Source organism: Lissotriton helveticus, chromosome 6 (assembly GCF_964261635.1).
Source record: "Lissotriton helveticus chromosome 6, aLisHel1.1, whole genome shotgun sequence".
Lineage (NCBI taxonomy): Eukaryota > Metazoa > Chordata > Amphibia > Caudata > Salamandridae > Lissotriton > Lissotriton helveticus.
This window is the reverse complement of record NC_136067.1, coordinates 946,128,792-946,150,597: the sequence shown is the minus strand read 5'-3', so window position 1 is coordinate 946,150,597 and position 21,806 is coordinate 946,128,792. Positions and strand designations below refer to the sequence as shown.

Below are 21,806 nucleotides of genomic sequence, written 5' to 3'. Positions count from 1 at the left end.
CATAGAACTGTTTTCAAACTGAAAACCAACAACATCTTCAACAGAATCCTTTTTGTTTCTGCTTGTAATTTTAGGTTCATTGACTTTTTGTCTTTTTGCTACAACCTCCCCAGTATTGTTCTCATTTCTTCGTTTCCGGCCTACCACACGTTTCTCAAACAAAGGATACTGAGGCAAATGTGGCGCATACTCTCTTCTTAACCTATTGTATTCCTTAACACAATCTAGATCCGCACAAATGTTTGTGACATCACACTCAATCAAGTACAATCCCGATAAAGTTCTAACTCGTGACAATGCCACATATGCCATACCCTCCTTGAACACAGAACTGCCAATATTCACCAATGCACTGTCTACACTTAAACCTTGCGATTTATGGATTGTCACCGCATATGCCAAGCAAACAGGAAACTGCTTACGGCGAACATATAAGTCTTTTACAAGCAAAAATCTAGCAGAACAACGACCAATTAGCTGTACTTCCTCAATGCCATCAAATTTAATTTTTAAAAATTCAATTCCATCTCTATTTCTGTATTTCACAAAATCAACAACATTACCCATTGATCCATTTACCAGACCTCTTTCAACATGTAAATTCCTTCTTAAAATTATACGGCAGTTCAAGCACACATTCAGAGTCTTTTCAAAACCTGCAGTTTTAGATATACTCTTCTCTAATGAATCCAATTTTGTTTTCAGATTCTCAGACAAAATAATTGTTGATCCCATATGCTCTACTCTATCAATAGCTTCCAGTTTCACAATCTCTTGCTTTTCTAAATGCAACATTTTGTTGTTAAATTTGGCACATTCTGCAAGAGTTGGCATCAAACATATTCCAGATTTCTTCTCAGTAATTTTCTGAAAAATATTCTCAGGCACAACATCTTGTTCTGGATATAAATTTGACAGTAATCGTGCATGTAAAGCTTCTTTCCCATGCTCGGTCACTTTTCCAATTCTAACATCTTGTAGAATAGTCTTGTAAACTTCATCCTTCGCCTGACGCATATTTTCATGCAGTTCAGCATAATTGAAGTTTAACCATATATTGACGTTGCCAATGCTGCCTAGGCACTTCCTGGTATCTTCATGCGTGAGCATTTTGAACACAGGTTGCCCTTTCACTGGTGTCAGCTGCAGAAGATCTCCGAAAACAATGATGTGTTTGCCACCAAATAACACATCATACTCTGTTTTGAGAACTTCTTGCATCCTCAAATGCACAAAGGCAAGCATGACATTGGAAACCATGCTTACTTCGTCAATGATAAGAAGTTTCATTTTCCTCAAGATTCTTGAAACTTCAAAACAAGCATCTCCAGATAGCTTGTGATATTGTAATTTGTTGTCATGCTCCACTGGCAGCATCAGTAAACGATGTAAAGTAATCCCTTTAATATTATGTGCTGCCAGTCCAGTTGGAGCAGTGACAACACAAGACAGCGATGACTCTGTCCTTTCCTGCAAATAGCATGAAATTGCTTTAATGAGGAAACTTTTTCCAGTTCCCGCTTCTCCACTCACGTACAGTCGGACAGGCTTCAACGACGTACATGAGCACTCTTTCTTATCATGACTTAATCCATGATCAATTTGCATGGTAACTTCGTCATATATTTTCCTCTGCTCAACGTTGAGTTGTCTTTCCAACTCTTCTAAGTTAACCGCATCCTCTTGAGCATGTGCCATGGCTCTTTCCACTTCATTCATAGCAGTGGCAGCTTCATTTTCGATAACAGGTCCTCCTAGTGGATCCTGACTCAATGAAGCAGAACTCTGACTGTCCTGAGAACTGTCTCTGGCAATCTCGGCTGCAATCGTTGCTTCCTGCTCAATTTCCGCATTCAACATTTCTACATATTTGGGAAAAGCAGGACATTCTATGGTCTCCTTGGCGGCATTGAAAGAGTCTTCGTAACAGAGGAAATCTCCAAGCAGTTCCTCTTCTGCACGCCAAGGCTTGAAAAGTTGCAAAAGTGCTAAATAGAAAAACTCCTTTTTTTCAGGAGATTCGCCACTCAATTTTCGATGGTTTACCAAGTGGCATTTTCTTTGCTTGACCAGACATCCCTCACTTCCTATTACAGCATACACTCCTTTCTCAGTATCTTCTTTGATGTTCCTCTTGAATATGTAATTTTGCAGAACCTCATACAGACAAACATTCTCGAGGTGACTGCTTCGATTTGGATAATATGTATCCAACATGTTTGTCTTCAAAATGTCGGTACTGTTTGGCTCCTTTTCCGCCAAATACTCAATTTCCCGCACAGGTTTGAGAACTCGATTACGCGTTGCTGCAAGACCAAGACTCGCCCAAATAATACTCCTGGACTTGGCATAGAGACTTGCTGAAGACAACCGGTCAGAACATTCGTACGCTCCGATTTCTCGATGCGACAACATCTTCAGACTGAAACTGTACAACTTCATGCTGAGGCTCTTTTCATGGGAAATGTCCTCCCACATATCCTTCAATTCTGTCTTCTCTTTTTTAGTGATGTAAGACGTCACATACCGAGCCACAGCCATACAGTTATCAGCCACAAACTGTATATCCATGTTAGCATTCCACATGGACAAAATCACCGAGTTGTAGTCGTTGATGTACTTGGACTCTTCGTTCCTCTTCAAATTGTAAGTGTTTTTAGGTGATTTCTTCATGACATTGTGTCGCAGCGAAGACATCAAACTGTTTACTCTTCCTTTAGAAATCACCGGTCGTGGAAAGCCGAAACGACATTTAGTGTAGAACTTGTCCTTGTTTCGGAATTTACGACGGCAGTACTTTCCACATCGATGGCTTTGGAAACGCAGAACTTTTTCTCTTAGGCTTTTCTTCTCCTTTGCGTTTGGAACAGCACACGTAGAATACTGTTGTATGAAACTCATCACTGAGTCTTCTGGATCCGTTCCAAATTTAGGTGCATTCTTGATCCACAGCAACATATGTATATGAGGAGCACCTCTTGCTTGGTACTCCTTTCTCCAGAAGAAATCCAACACCTCTCCAAGAGGTGGATTCTTCTTATTCATGATGAAAGACATCATAGCTTCAAATCTATGATTGAAGTACCTACATACATTGACTGGATCCAAAGAGCACAGTTCTCCGGGTGTCTTGAATTCGATGTTATCTACGTTAGCATTTGCCTCTCGTAGAAATTCAAGTAAGTCTTCCCAGCCATACTCGGCACAGCTCAGAGTGAGGAACCATGTGGGAGTACCTAAGTTCCTCAGCATACATTTTAAATCACCATGACGACGGTACCAGTACTCATTAGTACCACGCTGACACGCCATGAGATTAATTAGGTGAGAATCCAAAATACTGTCTTGGACATTGACTTTATCCATAAAGTCACTTGCCGAGATGTTTTGCATGTGTATACCACTTTTCAAGATGTGGTTCACTGCATATGACAGTCCAGACAGATCGCTTTCAAACAGGAGATGAAACAAATAAGGAATGCATTGTCGAAACCTAGCATCTCCTGCATACAATCGCAAAGTCCGGTATTCAGAAGCAGGAATTTGATGAGGTCGCTCATCATATCTTCCTCCCTGACCTGTTGGAAAAAGCTGTGGGAAACACCGAGCTTCCAAACTTTCCTCCCAAACACTAATGGGACTCCCTTTGGCTTGTTTCATTTGAAACAACTCAATAGCATTCCCCATGACTTCCTTGGAATGCAAAGGATGAACACTATAATGTTCATATATTTCTTCACTAGTAGAGGGTTCTACTTTCTCAATTTGACCAGCACACAAATCGCTATCCTCTTCCTCACTTACTTCCTCTTCTGCAACATATACATTCTTATAGTATTTATTATTTTTTTTCAAATACAATGTTGCCTTTTTAACTTTCCTAACATCTACTAAATCTTGCCATATTTTCTTATTCTTTGTCGGAACCCCATTAACTAAGATAACCAGAGGTTCCTCTTACACTTTTTCTACTCCAATTGTGTTAATGTTTTTCTTCAAATCTAGAGGCAAATAAACAACTCTTCCCTTTAATCCTCTCTGTAAATCTGATGGAGGCAATTTCCCTGTCTTTGGCTCCATTCTTACAATAGCCTGAAAGGGATGGATACTTTGAATCAAAATAGATTCATAAGTATTTAAATCCTTCAATTCAGAAGGAATCTCAACCAATTCCAGATTATTATGAACTGCTCTAGCAGGCATCTGGTTTTGATTTAATTTGCAACAACAATAAGTACACACACGTTGATCCAATCCCAAATCAAAACAATTTTCTACCATCAAGTATGTTGCAAAATCCTTCCATTCACTATTATTTTCCCTTTCACTTTTTGCATATAAATCCACTAACTTAGTCTGATTCTTATAATAAGTGCGTCGACAACACACACAAGTGAAATTAGGCCTCTCACTTGATTTCACCTCAAACGTCGCAATTTCCCTCTGGAAATTATCTGTACTGGAAACCTGTACACTATCTTCCACATGACCCTCTTCTTCTTGCTCAATTTCAACATTCTCCTCTTTACTTCCAAAGTAACAAAACTCAATTTCTTCACATATATTCTTCACATCTATTTCAGAACCATGCAAAAGAGCAGCGCATAATTTTTTAAGCATAATTGCTGGACTCTTAGCATAATACAACATTCTAACTAATTTCCTCACTTTGTTATGATGCACTGCTAGCATCCTGAAATGATGAAAAACACTCTGGCATACTCTCCTGGAAAGACAAGCCAGTGAATGACCATGCAAACCTGTCACTTCTCTTACTCTGCAAGGATCTAATTCTTGCAACAACCTTATTTTCTGCTTCAAACTTTTCTTATTAAATGACCGTACAAAATCACAAAGCAAATTGATGGAATCCTGTCGCACACTGCAAATACTACTACACTTCCAGGTGTACACAGGACCCTTAGCACGTCTTCCTAAAACCTCATTACCTAACACCTCTTCTGCCTCTGTTGTCACAAGTTTTTCTTTTTCAACTGGACAACCATCTTTCACTTCATAAGCACGACCACTGGTGTCAACTGCATGCACCAAATCATTATCCTGGAAATAACTCTCCTCATTAAAAAATGCCTCACAGCTTGAACTATGCATCCATTCTCCAGAAAAAACTTCACAAAAATTACTACGATTAACTATTCTCTTCCATCTACTATTTCTTTTGAAATCATAAATTGCCTTGTTTAGCTTCCTAATTCTATTGATTATCAAAATAAATAACTTACGTTTAATTTCAAATGCCTGATCAATAACTTTCTCAATTTTTTTTTTCTCTTATAAAAAACCACTTTCTGTTGACCTTTCTTAATATTTTTTAACAAATTGCCAATTATCCTGTTGCGGAACATTCGTTTACGAATGTCCCTAAACTATTGTTTCCTTCTACTATCATGCACAGAGTTATCTCTTGCTCTAGCAGTAACATTTTTCATTGGCCTTTCCTTTCCATTTGAATTCCTTCTCGTTTTATGGACTGAAACATTTTCTGTAGTAATATTTTTTTTACAACACAAATTTCTTATGAATTGTTTTGTGCTCTTACCCGGTGCTTTCTTCGTGACTTGACAAATCTTTTTGTTAGAGGACTGCTGCTCGTTTTTTTTCACCTGCTGTCTTTGACGTTTTGCAGCCTTTCTCTGTCTTTCTATTGTAGGCATGGTGAAATCTTGAAATGATCTGCAGTTGAATCTGTGGTAAAATATAATAAAAAATGTTATTAACCAGTATTACCAAACAGTAAAACAATAACAGTGATCAAAAACTTAACACACTACTTGACATTTTAAATAGAAGATTTTTTAGTCCTTGCAAATTTACAATACAGAAATACCAGAAAAGAAATTACATTTATATTTATGTTACCTATGCTATTTTATATGTGAATCTGATCTAATTTTATGAGCATATTTTAATATTTTATTGAAGACACTACACATAACCTGCTTTTGAAGGTGTCTTTATTTTTAAAGTAAACGGTTTACCTTTTTACTTTTTATTAATTATAAATTTTAAAAATAAATGTTTATATTTCCATAGGCTCAAGCAGGTCAGCTTCCCATCCTATGTCATATAATTCGGACAAATCTGCATCCTCATCACGCTCTTCTTCATCCTCAGGATTTAAATCATCCAAGGGATCAACATCCACTGATGTTTCAATTACAAGTTCAATGATGAGGTCAAAATCAACTGATTGCAGATTGTCACTCATGTTGAGGTTGTCTTTATCTTTAAAGAAAGATAACAACAATGAGATGTTGCAGAGTAAGAGACAAATCTCAGAGATTATAATAGTAAAATTGTTTAACAAGAGTAACATTTTGCAGCTATTATTTAGCCATATCCAGCGATGCTGAGCAGGTGAAGCCTATGTCTAATTTTTCACTGAACAGGACTCATCTCTTCTTAACCTTGGATAAGCCTCACCGACTCTGTGTCCCCTGCACATACTTAAATGTAAAGGGGCAGATTTATGTTAAATGGCACATCCCCAGGCATGCACCAGTTAACGTGCACCACTGCTCTGCCACCCATGGTGTGCCGCATTTACAATCAGATAGTAGAAACCTGCGTCAAAACCCTGCGCCTGCTTGAAGCAGGCATAGGTCTTGACGCAACATTGTGGAGATGGTGCACCCCTGAGTGTTGCTGGAGCTGCATCGCACTTGCGATACAACTCCAACAATGCGCCACCTTAACGGCACAGATGCGTCACGTATCTTTGCTATTTTTGCCCCATGCTGCGCCGCATTGTAAATGCAGCACACCATGGGTGGCGGAACAGCGGCGCAGGATGACTGGCACATCCCTAGTGATGCGCCAGTCATCATAAATCTATCCCTAAGCTTCTTATCTTGTTAGAGATGAACTGCCATATGTATCATCAAAATATTTTGCATTTCCTAAATAGCGAATTTTAAGGAATAAATAGCGATTCTTTACCATTCCTAATTTGCGATGAGCAAATTGCTAATTGCAAGTTACCCATTCATTTCCATGGGCTAGGAGGCTCATAGGAATGAAGGTTTAATTTGCGATTAGCACTTTGCTCATCACAAATTAGGAATTTTTCCAAGGGTGCAGGGCTGTCTCAAGAACACCCTGCTGCACCCCTGAAAAAGAAATTTGGGGGCATATGGCACACATACATGCCCTAAGGGCATGTGTTGGCGTCATATGGGACCTTTTGTTTTTTTTAAAAAAAGCTTTTTGAAAAGAATTCACAAATTACCACCAATTTACCACAATAGTTTCCAAATCCTTAATGTCATTTTTACATATTTTTTGTTTGATACATTGCATTTAAGTAGTCACAAAATTTGCAAATCCTTCAGTGCAATTGCAAAATAAGGAATAGCAAATTTTGCTACTCCTTATTTTGCATCAAACTTGTTTGATACATACCATTTGTCTAATTTACATTTGCAAAGGCCGAAATTTGTAGAATTTTGATCTTTGCGAATGCTAATTAGCTTGATACATATGGCCCCAAGTGAGGCCTGTCTTGCGACATGGTGCATCTTTTGCATCACTGCTGCATTGGTTTCATGTGGTACGTTTTTTTTACACCATGACACATCTGCCTAAATGCATCAATTTGTAATTTTGTCGCCTCATAGCAAATCTTTTGCACCACCGCTGCATCATAAAAGTGACGCACAGTGGCACAAAAGAGGCATACACCTATCATAAATCTGTCCCTAGCATTTTAAATGATTAATCCAGGATGACAATAAGGTGTGGCCTATCCAAAGGTTTGTTTAAGTTGAGGCCTACTCAGGATTGCAGATTAAAGTTACGCTTGATGAAGAATACAGAGGAGATAATACATGTAAAGGCCTACCAATGAAGTAAGTAATGTCCACTTTATTGCGCCAGTCATCATAAATGTATCCCTAAGCTTCTTATCTTGTTACAGATGAACCACCATATGTACCATCAAACTATTTTGCATTTCCTAAATAGCAAATTTTAAGGAATAAATAGCAATTCTTTACCATTCCTAATTTGCAATGAGCAAATTGCTAATTGCAAATTACCCATTCATTTCCATGGCCTAGGAGGCTCATAGGAATGAAGGTTGCAATTTGCGATTAGCAATTAGCTCATCACAAAATAGGAATTTTTTCAAGCGTGCAGGGGTATCTCAAGAACACCCTGCTGCACCCCTGAAAAAGAAATTTGGGGGCATATGGCACACATACATGCCCTAAGGGCATGTATGGGCGTCATATGGGACCTTTTGTTTTTTAGAAAAAAATGCTTTTTGAAAAGAATTCGCAAATTACCACAAACTAGAAGTTGGTGGTAGTTTCCAAATCCTTAATATCATTTTTTACATATTTTTTGTTTGATACATTGCATTTAAGGAATCGCAAAATTTGCAAATCCTTCAGTGCAATTGCAAAATAAGGAATAGCAAATTTTGAATTAAGGACATTTTAAGTCATTTCCACATGTGCAGTGTTTTCAAATTATGATTTGAAAATCGTTTTTGGGGAAAAGTAATGGTTTGCAAATTTATGACAAGGACATAATGGTGTATGCTTCTCTATAAGGCATTTCAGTGTCTCTGATGTCATTTTTCCCATATTACATTATAAGACCTTTCCCCATGGAGCACATTCCTTGTAAATATGCTCCCACCTGTGCATGGCAAATTTAGATTTTGACTGTTTGAGTCACATAGCCATGTTAAAAGTGACCCAAAAAAATTGCAAACGTTTTAAAAAAACACATTCATGTGTCTTAAGGACATTTTAAGTCATTTCCCCATGGACAGTGTTTTCTAAGTGGCGCAAAAGAGGCATACACCTATCATAAATCTGTCCCTAGCATTTTAAATGATTAATTCAGGATGACAATAAGATGTGGCCTATCCAGAGGTTTGTTTAAGGTGAGGCCTACTCAGGATTGCAGATTAAAGTTACGCTTGATGAAGAATACAGAGGAGATAATACATGTAAAGCTCTACCAATGAAGTAAGTGATGTCCACTTCATTGCGCCAGTCATCATAAATGTATCCCTAAGCTTCTTATCTTGTTAGACATCAACCGCCATATGTATCATATAACTATTTTGCATTTCCAAAATAGCGAATTTTAAGGAATAAATAGCGATTCTTTACCATTCCAAATTTGCGATGAGCAAATTGCTAATTGCAAATTACCCATTCATTTCCATGGGCTAGGACGCTCATAGGAATGAAGGTTGCAATTTGCGATTAGCAATTAGCTCATCACAAAATAGGAATTTTTCCAAAGGTGCAGGGGTGTCTCAATAACACCCTGCTGCACCGCTGAAAAAGAAATTTGGGGGCATATGGCGCACATAAATTTTAACAACATTCCTTTACCTCAAAAACGATTTTCAAATCATAATTTCAAAACACTGCACATGGGAAAATTACTTAAAATGTCCTTAAGACACATAAAAGCGTTTTTTGATTGCCTTTGCAGCATGTTTGTATCACTTTTAACATGGCTATGTAACACAAACATTCAAAATCTAAATTTGCCATGCACAGATGGGAGCATATTTACAAGCAATTTGCGCCACAGAGAAAGGTCTTACATTAAAATGGGAATAATACCATCAGGGACAGTCAATTGCCTTATAAAGAAGCATACACCATTATGTCCTTCTCATAAATTTAAAAACAATTCATTTTCCTCAAAAACGATTTTCAAATCATAATTTCAAAACACTGCACATGGGAAAATGACTTAAAATGTCCTTAAGACACATGAAAGCGTTTTTTGATTACCTTTCCAGCATGGTTGGGTCACTTTTAACATGGCTATGTAACACAAACATTTAAAATCTAAATTTACCATGCACAGGTGGGAGCATATTTACAAGCAACTTGCGCCACAGAGAAAGGTCTTACATTAAAATGGGAAAAATAACATCAGGGACAGTCAATTGCCTTATAAAGAAGCATACACCATTATGTCCTTGTCATAAATTTAAAAACAATTCCTTTTCCCCAAAAACGATTTTCAAATCATAATTTCAAAACACTGCACATGGGAAAATGACTTAAAATGTCCTTAAGACACATGAAAGCGTTTTTTGATTGCCTTTGCAGCATGTTTGTATCACTTTTAACATGGCTATGTAACACAAACATTCAAAATCTAAATTTTCCATGCACAGGTGGGAGCATATTTACAAGCAATTTGCGCCACATAATTCATAATTTTCTCCTTAAAGCACACTATTCTCTATCTAAATTAAAGAAATATTTTCTCACCTTAGCAAATACTTTGAGTTTGAAAACAGTCTCAGAAACACACCAATTTGTCTTCAGCAGAGCAAAAGGTATGCACTCCAGAGTCTGCAGCTATCAAAAGCACAGAAATGCTGTAATTCTTCACACATATCTCTCATGTCACCCAATCAAAAGTCTTCCCTCACTTTTTTTCAAATGAAAACCCATCCCCCCTCTGCCATTTCTGCCTTATCTGCATGGCAACCACCTCTTGGAAGACCTCTGTTGTTTGCAAGTTCACACAACAATGTTGCAATTGAACTCTGAACTCTCAGTGCACCTGCATATCCAGTGCATTCTTTCATTTAATGATTTTTTATTGACCACTCAAAATACATCTTTCAAAGAACACATCTGTGCACCCTAACTTTCTGTTTTCAGCAATCAAAATCCACCAATCACTGTTACTGCTTCATGAACACAGAAACTCCACAGTTTTTTTTCATTTTACACTCTCATTTTTTCAACTGCCATTTCATTGCCACACTTCATCTGACTGCAGGAGAACCTTCTCTCACCATGTTTTCTGTCTGGATTGTTGGACATAGTTATATTCACTGGGCTCAAAGGTACGTTGAAAACAGGAATTTACCTAACCTCAATTTACAAGATGTGGAAATTAAGTGGTTTGGCCACAGAGGATTAAAATGTCACCAATTGATACCATTGGTGAAAACCTTTATGCATTTGCCCAAACCTGACCTGTTAATTGTGCACTGTGGAGGTAATGACTTGGGCACTTTGACTGGTGTAGGTCTGGAAATGCTTTTAAAGGACACCTTTGAGCAATTAATGGCACTTTTTCCTCAGACTGCCTTGGTATATTCAAATATATGCCAAAGACAGAAATGGAGGTGGTCCAAGCAATTTTGTCCACAAATTGAGAAGTCGAGGAAGCATGTAAACAAATCTGTTTCAGCTTACATGAGAGACCATGGAATGGGCTCCCTGTACAACAATAACTTGCGTTACTACATGCAAGATATCTACAGAGGAGATGGAGTTCACTTCTCAGATGAGGGCAACAGAATTTTCACTCTGAATTTAAGAATGTGCATTGGTACCTACTTATAAGTACCTAAATGTACCATAAACCCAAAAGCTCTTCTCAGAGCTACCCTACATCTAATCACTCACAATTATTATTTTACTCTAACATTTTTCACTAATTTTCAACAAAGTACGCTCCCTGGGGCGCTACCCGGTACGCGAACCGGGAGCTAACCTCGCGAAATTTTAAAAAAAAATGTTTTTTTTTCGCACATATAAGCCTCCTCAGCCACCCTCACAAAACCTAGGGGGTCAAGATAACTCTACCGTGCCCCCTTCTACCCATTCTGAACATTATTTGCCCTCCATTTGTATCTTAATTCGACCGAAACACAAAATGGTGGACTCCCGAAACGCTTAAGGTCCGCGAACCGAGGCGCTCAACGGTTCGCGTATCGGGTCGCTCCCTGGGAAGCGCACCATCAAAAAAGGTGGGAAAGTAGTTCACAGAAAAGCCACTGGAGACAATTTCACCAAATATAGATTAGCTCATACTACATACCAATCCCTACCATTTTCACAAATTTGATTGGAATTCCATTTAGTCATTTAGCCTGTAGACCTCTCTAAATACCCTGAGGTAAATTACTTCACAAAACACATCTGAAGTGTTGGAATTGACAACCAATGAAAATGTTACTTTCATTTTCTACTTTTTTTACCTGACATTTCATTGGTTATGTACCCGAATATATATAAAGGAAGAGAGAGAAACACAGCCATTTTGACTACTACTTCCTGAACTACATTGCAAGATCATTTTCACTCACAACTTAAACTTGTTTTTAGAAGGTGAGATATTATTTTATAAATTTGAAAACATTTTCAGATAGTTATATACTATCCCTCTGTAAGAGTTAGACATTGAGAAAGGCTTCTTTATTTTAATTATGGATTGATTTAGGTTTCTGTGGTATAATTATGAATTTACTTAGGCTTCTTCACAGGCACTTTTTAATAGTACTACTTCACGCCTGAAACCATACAGTGCCCATAGATTACTTCTCTGTTATAAACTCACAAGTACCTGTCTGAACTTAAACCCAACAGTGCCCTATCTCTACTGATATATTTATTTTTTATGCAAATTACAGCAATAAAATGGAAGGTGAGCAGAATGTTTCCTTCGAAATTGTTCTGGAGAACAACACAGAAAAAGATATTGAGGACAATGATGACTCAGATTTCATGGATGAATCACGGGACCATGAATTAGTTCAATGTGTAGAATCTGTGGATCATTTACTTCATTATGATGACGGTCAAATGTGGGAACTTATGTTCACTCAACAAGAGGACATACCGGACAGTCAAATGCTAGACGTTCTATTAAATTTTGAAAAACAATCCGAAAAATAAAATTGTATGTAATATTAAAAAATTGTTTGAGTCTTTAATCATTTTTATATGTAATTCATAAACTAGTTAAATGTTAGAAATGTTATTACATTTTCAAACACAATCACAATAATAAATAATTGCTTAAAAAATAAAAAAAATTAAAAATAATCAACAAAACCAACAATCAATTAACATACTGCATTTGAAAAGTCTCTCATTCATTTTTCATTGCAGTACGCTGCCCAGAACGCTTCCCGGTTCGCGGACCGGGCGCTACCCACGAAAAAAAACAAAAAAAAAATATTCTTTTTTTTGCCCCGCGGTGCCCTTTTAAAGCCTCCACATTAAACCTAGGGGATCAGGGAGGATCTACTATGCCCCCTTATGGTTATTTCCACCTTTGTTTTGGCCTCCTCTTGTCTCTCAATCCTACCGAGAGACAAGATGGCGGCCGCTCCGGACTGTTTAGAATGTTGACAGACACCGGAGAGCCAATCAGCTTCGCTACGCGAAGTTCCGTTACGCGAAAAGTCCGCGAACCGGAGCGCTGCCCGGTCCGCTGTTACAGATATATATCTTTTTTTAAACGTTAATTTCTCAAAATCCACTGAAGCACATATATTGAGACCTACAAAAGGCACATCGGGCTACCAGTCCCTACAATTTTGCCAAGTTTCGTGCAAATCCATTCAGCCGTTCGGGCTAAAAGTGAGGCCAACCGCCCTATGGAAAACTCAATGTTAAAAACACGTTTTGGGACCCCCCTTTTTTCTCGGCCCCCCCTGGACGAACCCCCCCCAAATTTTCAGGGGCTGCTCAGAAACAAAATGTTCCATTTTCCAGAAAATTTCAGCCAATTCCGTCCACAAACGCCAAAGTTATTAGACCTAGAATTTTCAAAAATCCCATAGGGAAAAAATCCTGACTATATATACCTACTGGCGACCGCCAGTAGGTAATGTATATATATATACTACTATTATAAAGAGAGAACACACACCTTTGAGCCAGGTAAACTCGGGAACCACAGCGCCAATCCACACACCCGATACATTGTAGAAATTGTCAGGGTGTGCAGATGGACATAGGCTATAAAAAATAAAAAATAAACGTACATTAAAAAATATAACTTTTAAAAAAAAGTAGTGCCCTGAAAGTAGCGCCGGCCGCGACGCTGCGCTGGCCGCGACGTAGCGCTGGCTGCGACGTGCGTGATGACGAGAGGAGCGGTGGACATGGAGCGGCGGTGAGAAGCGGCGGCTCAGGTGTGTCATGGCGAAGAGGAGCGGCGGACATGGAGCGGCGGTAAAGTGAGGAGCGGCAGCTCAGGTAAGGTATTGGAGTCAGGGCGGGAGGGAGTCGGGGCGGGAAGGAGTCGGGGCGGGAGGGGAGCAGGTGTGCACAGAGTGATGGGCAGGAGGAGTCGGGGCGGGAGGGAGTCGGGGCGGGAGGGAGTCGGGGCGGGAGGGAGTCGGGGCGGGAGGGGGTCGGGGCAGGAGGGGGTCGGGCGGGAGCGGGTTACGCTAGCATCAAATGCTGCCCCCAGCCCCTTTCTGCCCCAGGCAACGCTGGGGCGGGCTGCTAGTATATATATATATATATATATATATATATATATATATATATATATATATATATATATATATATATATATATTCAGGCTCCAAGAAAGATGCAAAGCACTCACAGGACACATTATGTATCCCGTTATGCTGTTATGGCCGCCAAGGAGAGAGGTATAGGACCTCAATCCAATGTGTCCTTCGTCACTAACCATGACTTTCTGTTCCTCCAATAAGAGCTTGGGAGTGTGCATTTAAAATCTGTGCAATGCAAACTGCCGAGTCGATCAGCACTGAGGAAGGCTTGATGCTGAAATGCATTTGCTGAATAAATCCATCTTTAACATGTCCCGTGAGTGCTTTGCATCTTTCTTGGAGCCTGAATATTTTAAAGTGACTTACCCACACGTCTGAGATGAAGGGCACCCATCGAGAGTTCATCAGCCTATGGGTGAGACTTGGAGCGTCTGTATCTATATATATATATATATATATATATATATATATATATATTCACTAAAAAACAAAGTTTAAAGTAACGTTTATTATCAGGTGAATTTGTCAGTGACAACATTAACGTTTTGAGCTAAAAACCAACGCCGATATTCCCCTGTTATAGTTAGCAGAGCTAACTATAACTTGCGTCCCACAATGCACTGCTTATAACCTCACATATGACATCATTCATGACATGTTCTATGACATGATTTGTGGCATCACTGATGCCATCCCAAATGACATCACTGATGACATCACTGATGACATCACTGATGACATCATCCAGTGACTGTGTGTTTCTGTAAAGTTTAAATATGTTTGATATATTGAAGAATGAGTGGATGTATAAGTGTCTGGATGAAGGATTTAGTAGGTGCGTGACTGACTGTATGAGTGAGTGAATAAATGTGTCGTACTAAATGCATGGGTTAGTGACTAAACTGTCTGAATTTGTGCATCAGTATGTCTGTTGTGATGTAAACTGCTGCATGTGTTGATCATTAGCTATACGAGAGGCTATATGTGTTATTGATTGGTTGCCCAAGTATTTGTATGGGAGATTGAGTTTGTGTGGGGGTGGCTGGGAGGTGTGTGACTCTGTGCATAGATGTGTGAGCAGTTGATTCACTAGGTGTATGAGTTCAAGAGTGCATGTGGAAACAGCTACATGGGCGGTTGACTGTGTGCATGAGTGTATTGATGAGTGAATGGATATCTCAATGCTACATGTCATAGTAAGTACATATGTAAAACACAGTACATGTGAGAGTTGGCATATATAAATAACTGTGCATGAGAGCCACTGAATGTGTGAGTGGCTGTATGGATCATTTGTGAACTTGTATCAGGGATTGTATAAGAGAGTAAATATGTGTTAGTATATGTTTGAATAAGTAAGGTGTGTATAACTGTATAGTTGAGGAAATGGAGGTGAGATTGTTTCTTTGCATGACTGACTAGGTGTGTGAGTAACTCCATGGATGAGTGACAGTGTGTGAGTGTCTGTATACACTGAGTGTATCTAAGGTTATATTAGAGTCTGAAGAGGTTCATCGTATTAGCACAAGAATGATGTCAAATGAGATGTCATCAGTGATGTCATTTGAGATGTCATCAGTGATGTCATCAGTGATGTCACTGACCATGTCATGAATGATGTAATATGTGACATCATCAGCAGTGGATTGCGGGTGCGCGATATATAGTTAGCGCAACTAACTATATATGCGAATTTCAATGGTTTTGTGCGAGTAAAATAAGGTTTTGTAAATGCTAATCCCTAACTATATATGGTCTATAACCTATGGTTTTTTCAGTGAATTTTCAAGGTTTTGTAAATGCTAATTCCTAACTATATATGGTCTCTAACCTATGGTTTTTTCAGTGAATTTCAATGGTTTTTTAATAGCAAATATCAAAAGCTGTCGAATGTCAAGTACGTGGTAAGTAAAAATATTTTCGTGTTTATGCACACTGATCTGCTTTGAATGCTGCCCCCCCCCTCATTTCTATTAGGAGTACTCTCTCTTTGCAGATAGTGAAGGGTAGTTAACGCAGGCCTTTGCCCCCGTTGTAATCCGTCGTGCCTGCTTCTCTCTCCATTTGATTGATTGTTATCCAAGCATTTACTGTTTTAGAATTGGTTCTCTTTGGTTCATTCTCTATTTACAAACAAGCACAGAGTCGCAATACTCTGTTTAGTCTTTGCAGATAGTGAAAAATCGTGTAAAAAAACAAAAGGAAACGAGCAAAATCAGTAGGCCACTAATGGGATCTCTTTTTGACCTCGCTAAAATAGAAACATTAGGAACAACCCCTCATGAGAAATACGAAACTAGTGAGATGAACTGAGCTCCACACCATGATGGCTGCAAGACAGCTCGGCTCCGCCACCCACCCCGCCCAAAATAACGATAAACTCTATGCAAATATTACAAATATATACAACACACCAGCAAAGTACCAGGGTTAAGCATTTTATTAAATAACTATTAACATAACTATTTTATACTTTTTGTTGCCCGATCCGGCTAGCTCAATCGATCGAGCCTGAAACTCATGCACTCTGATAGTTCAAAGTTTTGAGGAGTGCTTGTTAGACTGTCTGAAGCTTATTTGCACCTGCTACAGCTTCACTATTCTCAATGTAAGTGGGGGCTGTTTGAGGACGTGACTGCATTTGAAAACAATGTGATGCGGTGCCTCCCTGAACCGCTTGACGGAGGCCCCCGAGGGACGGTGTGATGGCGCGGACTCGGAGGGGGCGCTTGGCTCCGGCCCCCTCCCCAAGTCGTGTTGCCCTGGTGTGGCCTGATATCGCCCCCGACATAGGTGGCCGGCTCCCGGGGTCAAGCGGAACTTTTTGCCTTTTGGTGACTCTTCCATTCTTGACCTTGTCCCACAATCCGTTTGACCTAAAGACACGCTGTAGTGGGGCGCCCCTTTACCGTTTCACTTGCCATTCCGCCCGCTTTTGCTACACTGTGCCTCTTCCGCTATTCAGCTGTTTACCGCCCGCTCTTGCGACTACAACGTCTCGCTCACCATGTAGTTGAGTTGCTCCCGCTCTTGCGGTGCAGCGATAGGCGGCTGCCACAGGACTCTCAAAATGGCGGCCTGCTCTTCAGATTTGGGCGTGGTCCACTAAAATGGCCCTGCGACACCTTGGAACTCGGACGCTTGTCTGCTAGGGCTTGGGCTCCATTCTCGAAAGCGTCCCCTCAGCCTTGAAGATTCTACAAAAGTCTTGGGGGCCCCCGACTCCCGCAGGCTTCTGGTGGGGAGCGGCTGCCATGATTGCTCGTGGAATGGCCACGACGGAGCTACGAGATGGTGGTGCTCTCATGCTGACGCCAGCTTCAGTCTGAAACATCCAGAAACACTGTAGACTACCAATTCGATCAGTTCCGGTAGCGCCCCAACGTGACCCGGTAGAGAAGAACTTGCCCTCCCCTCTTTGACTGATGGTTCTTGTTGCCTGTCCCTTTTGTTGTCATTTAACAGAACTATTTAGCCTGCTGAAAGGGGTTGTGTTCAGACCGCTGGTTGGTGGAGACATTTTGACTATATTCTGGACCTGCGTTGTCGCGTAATGCGTCATATGACGCGCCGCGTTAGCGCATCCGGAAGTGCTCCGGTGCGCGAAGCGCAGCTTCCCGGAAGCGATCCGGGGCGCGGCGCGCAGCGCGTAACGTAAGCATAACAGGTCATGTGACTTGTTAATAAAACTTTTCATTGGTTCATTTTACTTTTCTTATTCTAATGATGAAAGGCTTGGTCATATGACCTAAAAATTACACTTTTTATTACTTTCGAACATTATTTTTTCTTAAACATATATGTTATAATGTTCCAAGCTAATGTACTTTCCCGGAAAATGTACAACTGTCCTGCAAGTAAAATATATTCCTTTTTCGAGAAAAAGGGCGTTTCTTCGTCCCATGACGGAGCCGTTGAGCAAAAGAGGCTCGGCCTGCTGTCTTAGTCGCCGATACGCCTGAATATCAGATTCTTATCGATCACTTTATGTTGCAGGAGTAGAAAACACAACAGCCCTTGACCATTTATCTTTACTGCGTTCCTGCGTATTATACCTTTTACCCTTCATGTAATTGGACTGCTTTATTTCACTTGCCTTTTACTGATTCGAAAACAGTGACTATTATTAAAAACTTTACCAATGTAAATACTACTACCATGTTTTCTTTTAAAAACCTTTATTGTGAAAATGTCAGTATACAAATACGGGCCTATAACCACGTGGGCCGGCCACGGAGCAAACTGTAATCGTATATGATGAGGAGACATTTACACTGTAGAGGAACGTAACGGGCGGGCCATTAGGTTGCAAGAACTAAGGTGTCTAACAGTTGCGGAATCGGTGGACGTACATTTTATAATTAAAATACGACAGGGCCAGTTACAATAAAATTATCTAGATATACATTTGCGGGCAAGTACCATGGGTGACGTTAATTCGAACTTTCAATAGTACAGTGATCAATAACACATCAGAACTTAATATCAATAGGAATGTCGAAATATTCAATCAATTCTCGTCCCCGCCCGCCATGTGCTTCAAAACTGCATACGTATCTCGTGATATCAAGGTTGTGCAACCAGTACACAACAAGGAGTTACGAGTCCCATTTATTCCGGCGCCATTTTGGGCGAGGACGGGCAGGTCCAGGATATAGTCAAAATGTCTCCACCAACCATCGACTATGATGATGTTCATATGCTGTATTTATTAGAGTAACACTCATCTGTCCACATGAAATTAATTTGCCACAATCTAAACATGTCATTTTAATCTTTCCAAAGTTCTTCTGAATATTTGGGACCGTTTCCCTTGCCTCTGATGCTGTCAGTGCCACTTCTTTGGTGAATGTACTGGCAGGTCGGGGGTTGTCCTCCAAATCTCTCTTTTGTGCAGCACTATAATTAATCGGTGCCACCTCTCCATATGACGATGCATGGTATAATTACCATAACTATATTTTTTTTCGGTTCTTCTGGAGAGTACATCGTGGCAGATGAGGCAGGTAACGTACCGGGCATTTACCTTTTTTGCATGTAGAGGAAAGGAAAAAAAATTCGAGCGTCCGAGTTCTAAGGTGTCCCAGGTCCATTTTAGTGGACCAGGCCCAAATCCAAAGAACAGGCCGCCATTTTGAGAGTCCTGTTGCAGCCGCCTGTCGCTGTAGCAGCAAGAGCGGGCGAAACTCAGCTAGACGGCGCTCCACTGCAGATGAAGTGCCTCCACATGGAGAAGCGGGAGAGGCTCGTTTGCGCCGCCTCCCCCCCCCTTCGGGCACCCCACGCCGACTTTCGGCGCAGCATTGTAGGATGGCCACACCAGTGCGGCAACTTGCTGGACACCACCTCGGTGCCAACCGAATCTCAGCGCCTTGTGGTGTCTTCCATTCCGAAAATATTGTTGGCAGCATTTTGAAAGGAAAGATAAACAGCCATTTGTGGCCCTCACTACACCGTTCTCCTAGTGAGTCTCACATTGTTACATTTAGGAAGAATGTTGAAGAGTAGTATGTTGAAAATCTGAAGCCATTGTTCTACAAACTCTCAACCAGCCTTGGATGGAAAAATCCTGAAGAATGTACAAACTGAAAACCAGTTTTTGTCTGTATAGCATCAGCAGCAACGCTTGAGTCAGCTTTGTGTGAAGCCGCCATTTTGATTCAATCAAAAGCGTCCCCCTGCACACATTCAGGGACCTGGTCGTGTCTTCAGGTCAAACGGATTGTGGGACAAGATGCACAAAGGAAAAGGAAAAAAGTTCCGCCGGACCCCGGGAGGCGGCTGCCTATGTCATGGGCGATCTTAGGCCACACCAGGGCAATAGTGAAGCTGCAGCAGGTGCAAAGAAGCTTCAGACAGTGTTACAAGCGCTGCTGAGAACTCTCAACTATGACACCACCTCGGTGCTATCCGGATCTTGGCGCCTTGTGCTGGTTCCGGCCTATTCACACATCGGTCCGCTACTGACGCCACCTCACAGGCCAACGGGGCACCCCACGCCGACTTTCGGCGCAGCATTGTAGGATGGCCACACCAGTGCGGCAACTTGCTGGACACCACCTCGGTGCCATCCAGATCTCGGCGCGTTGTGCTGCCTTCGGCCTATTCGCTGCAAGTGCGCACGCAACTCAGCTGCATAGCGAGTGAAACACCAAGGGGTGCCCCACTGCAGCCGAGGAACCTCCATCTTGGGGGCGACGCACAGCATCACATTGCTTTCCAATGCAGTCAGATCCTCAAACAGCCCCCACTGACTGACGCGAACTCACAGGCCAACGGGGCGCCCCACGCCGACTTTCGGCGCAGCATTGTAGGATGGCCACACCAGTGCAGCAACTTGCTGGACACCACCTCGGTGCCATCCGGATCTTGGCGCGTTGTGCTGCCTTCGGCCTATTCGCCGCAAGTGCGCACGCAACTCAGCTGCATAGCGAGTGAAACACCAAGGGGCGCCCCACTGCAGCCAAGGAACCTCCATCTTGGGGGCGACGCACAGCATCACATTGCTTTCCAATGCAGTCAGATCCTCAAACAGCCCCCACTGACTGACGCGAACTCACAGGCCAACGGGGCGCCCCACGCCGACTTTCGGCGCAGCATTGTAGGATGGCCACACCAGTGCAGCAACTTGCTGGACACCACCTCGGTGCCAACCGGATCTTGGCGCGTTCTGCTGCCTTTGGCCTATTCGCACATCGGTCCGCTACTGACGCCGCCTCACGTGCCAACGGATTTTCTACGCTTTTTATAGCCTTATGCCGCATAACAGGTCATGTGACTTGTTTTTAAAACTTTTCATTGGTTCATTTTACTTTTGGTTTCCTAATGATGGAAGGCTTGATCATATGACCTAAAAATAACACTTTTCATTGGATTCAAAAAAATTTTTTTCCCAAACGATGAAAGCCCCACCTTGTTTCTGGATGTTTCAGACTGAAGCTGGCGTCAGCATGAAAGCACCACCATCTCGTGGCTCCGTCGTGGTCATTCCGCGAGCAATCATGGCAGCCGCTCCCCACCGGAAGCCTGCAGGAGTCGGGGGCCCCCAAGACTTTTGTAGAATCTTCAAGGCTGAGGGGACGCTTTCGAGAATGGGTCCAAGACCTAGCAGACAAGCGTCCGAGTTCCAAGGTGTCCCAGGGCCATTTCAGTGGACCAGGCCCAAAAAGGAAAGATCCTGCCGCCATTTTGAGAGTCCTGTGGCAGCCGCCTATCGCTGCACCGCAAGAGTGGGCGCAACTCAGCTGAATGGCGGATTTTGGCACAGTGTACCAAAAGCGGGCGGAATGGCAACTGAAACGGTAAAGGGGCGCCCCACTACAGCAGACGAGCCTCCACCTGGGGAGGCCCGTTCACGCCGCCTCACCCCCCCCCCCCCCGGGGCGCCCCACGCCGTTATTCAGGGCAGCATTGTAGGATACCAAAACCAGTGCGGCAACTTACTGGACATCACCTGGGTGCCATCCACATCTCAGCGCGTTCTGCTGCCTTGGGACTATTCGCACAACAGACCGCTACTGACGAG

General features: G+C 41.6%; 1 protein-coding gene across 4 annotated transcripts in view; it reads right to left on the bottom strand.

Annotated features, from left to right (window-relative positions):
* LOC144763210 (uncharacterized) overlaps positions 1 to 21,806 on the bottom strand; it is a 473,214-nt gene that overhangs the window by 426,571 nt on the left and 24,837 nt on the right. The window lies entirely within an intron of this gene.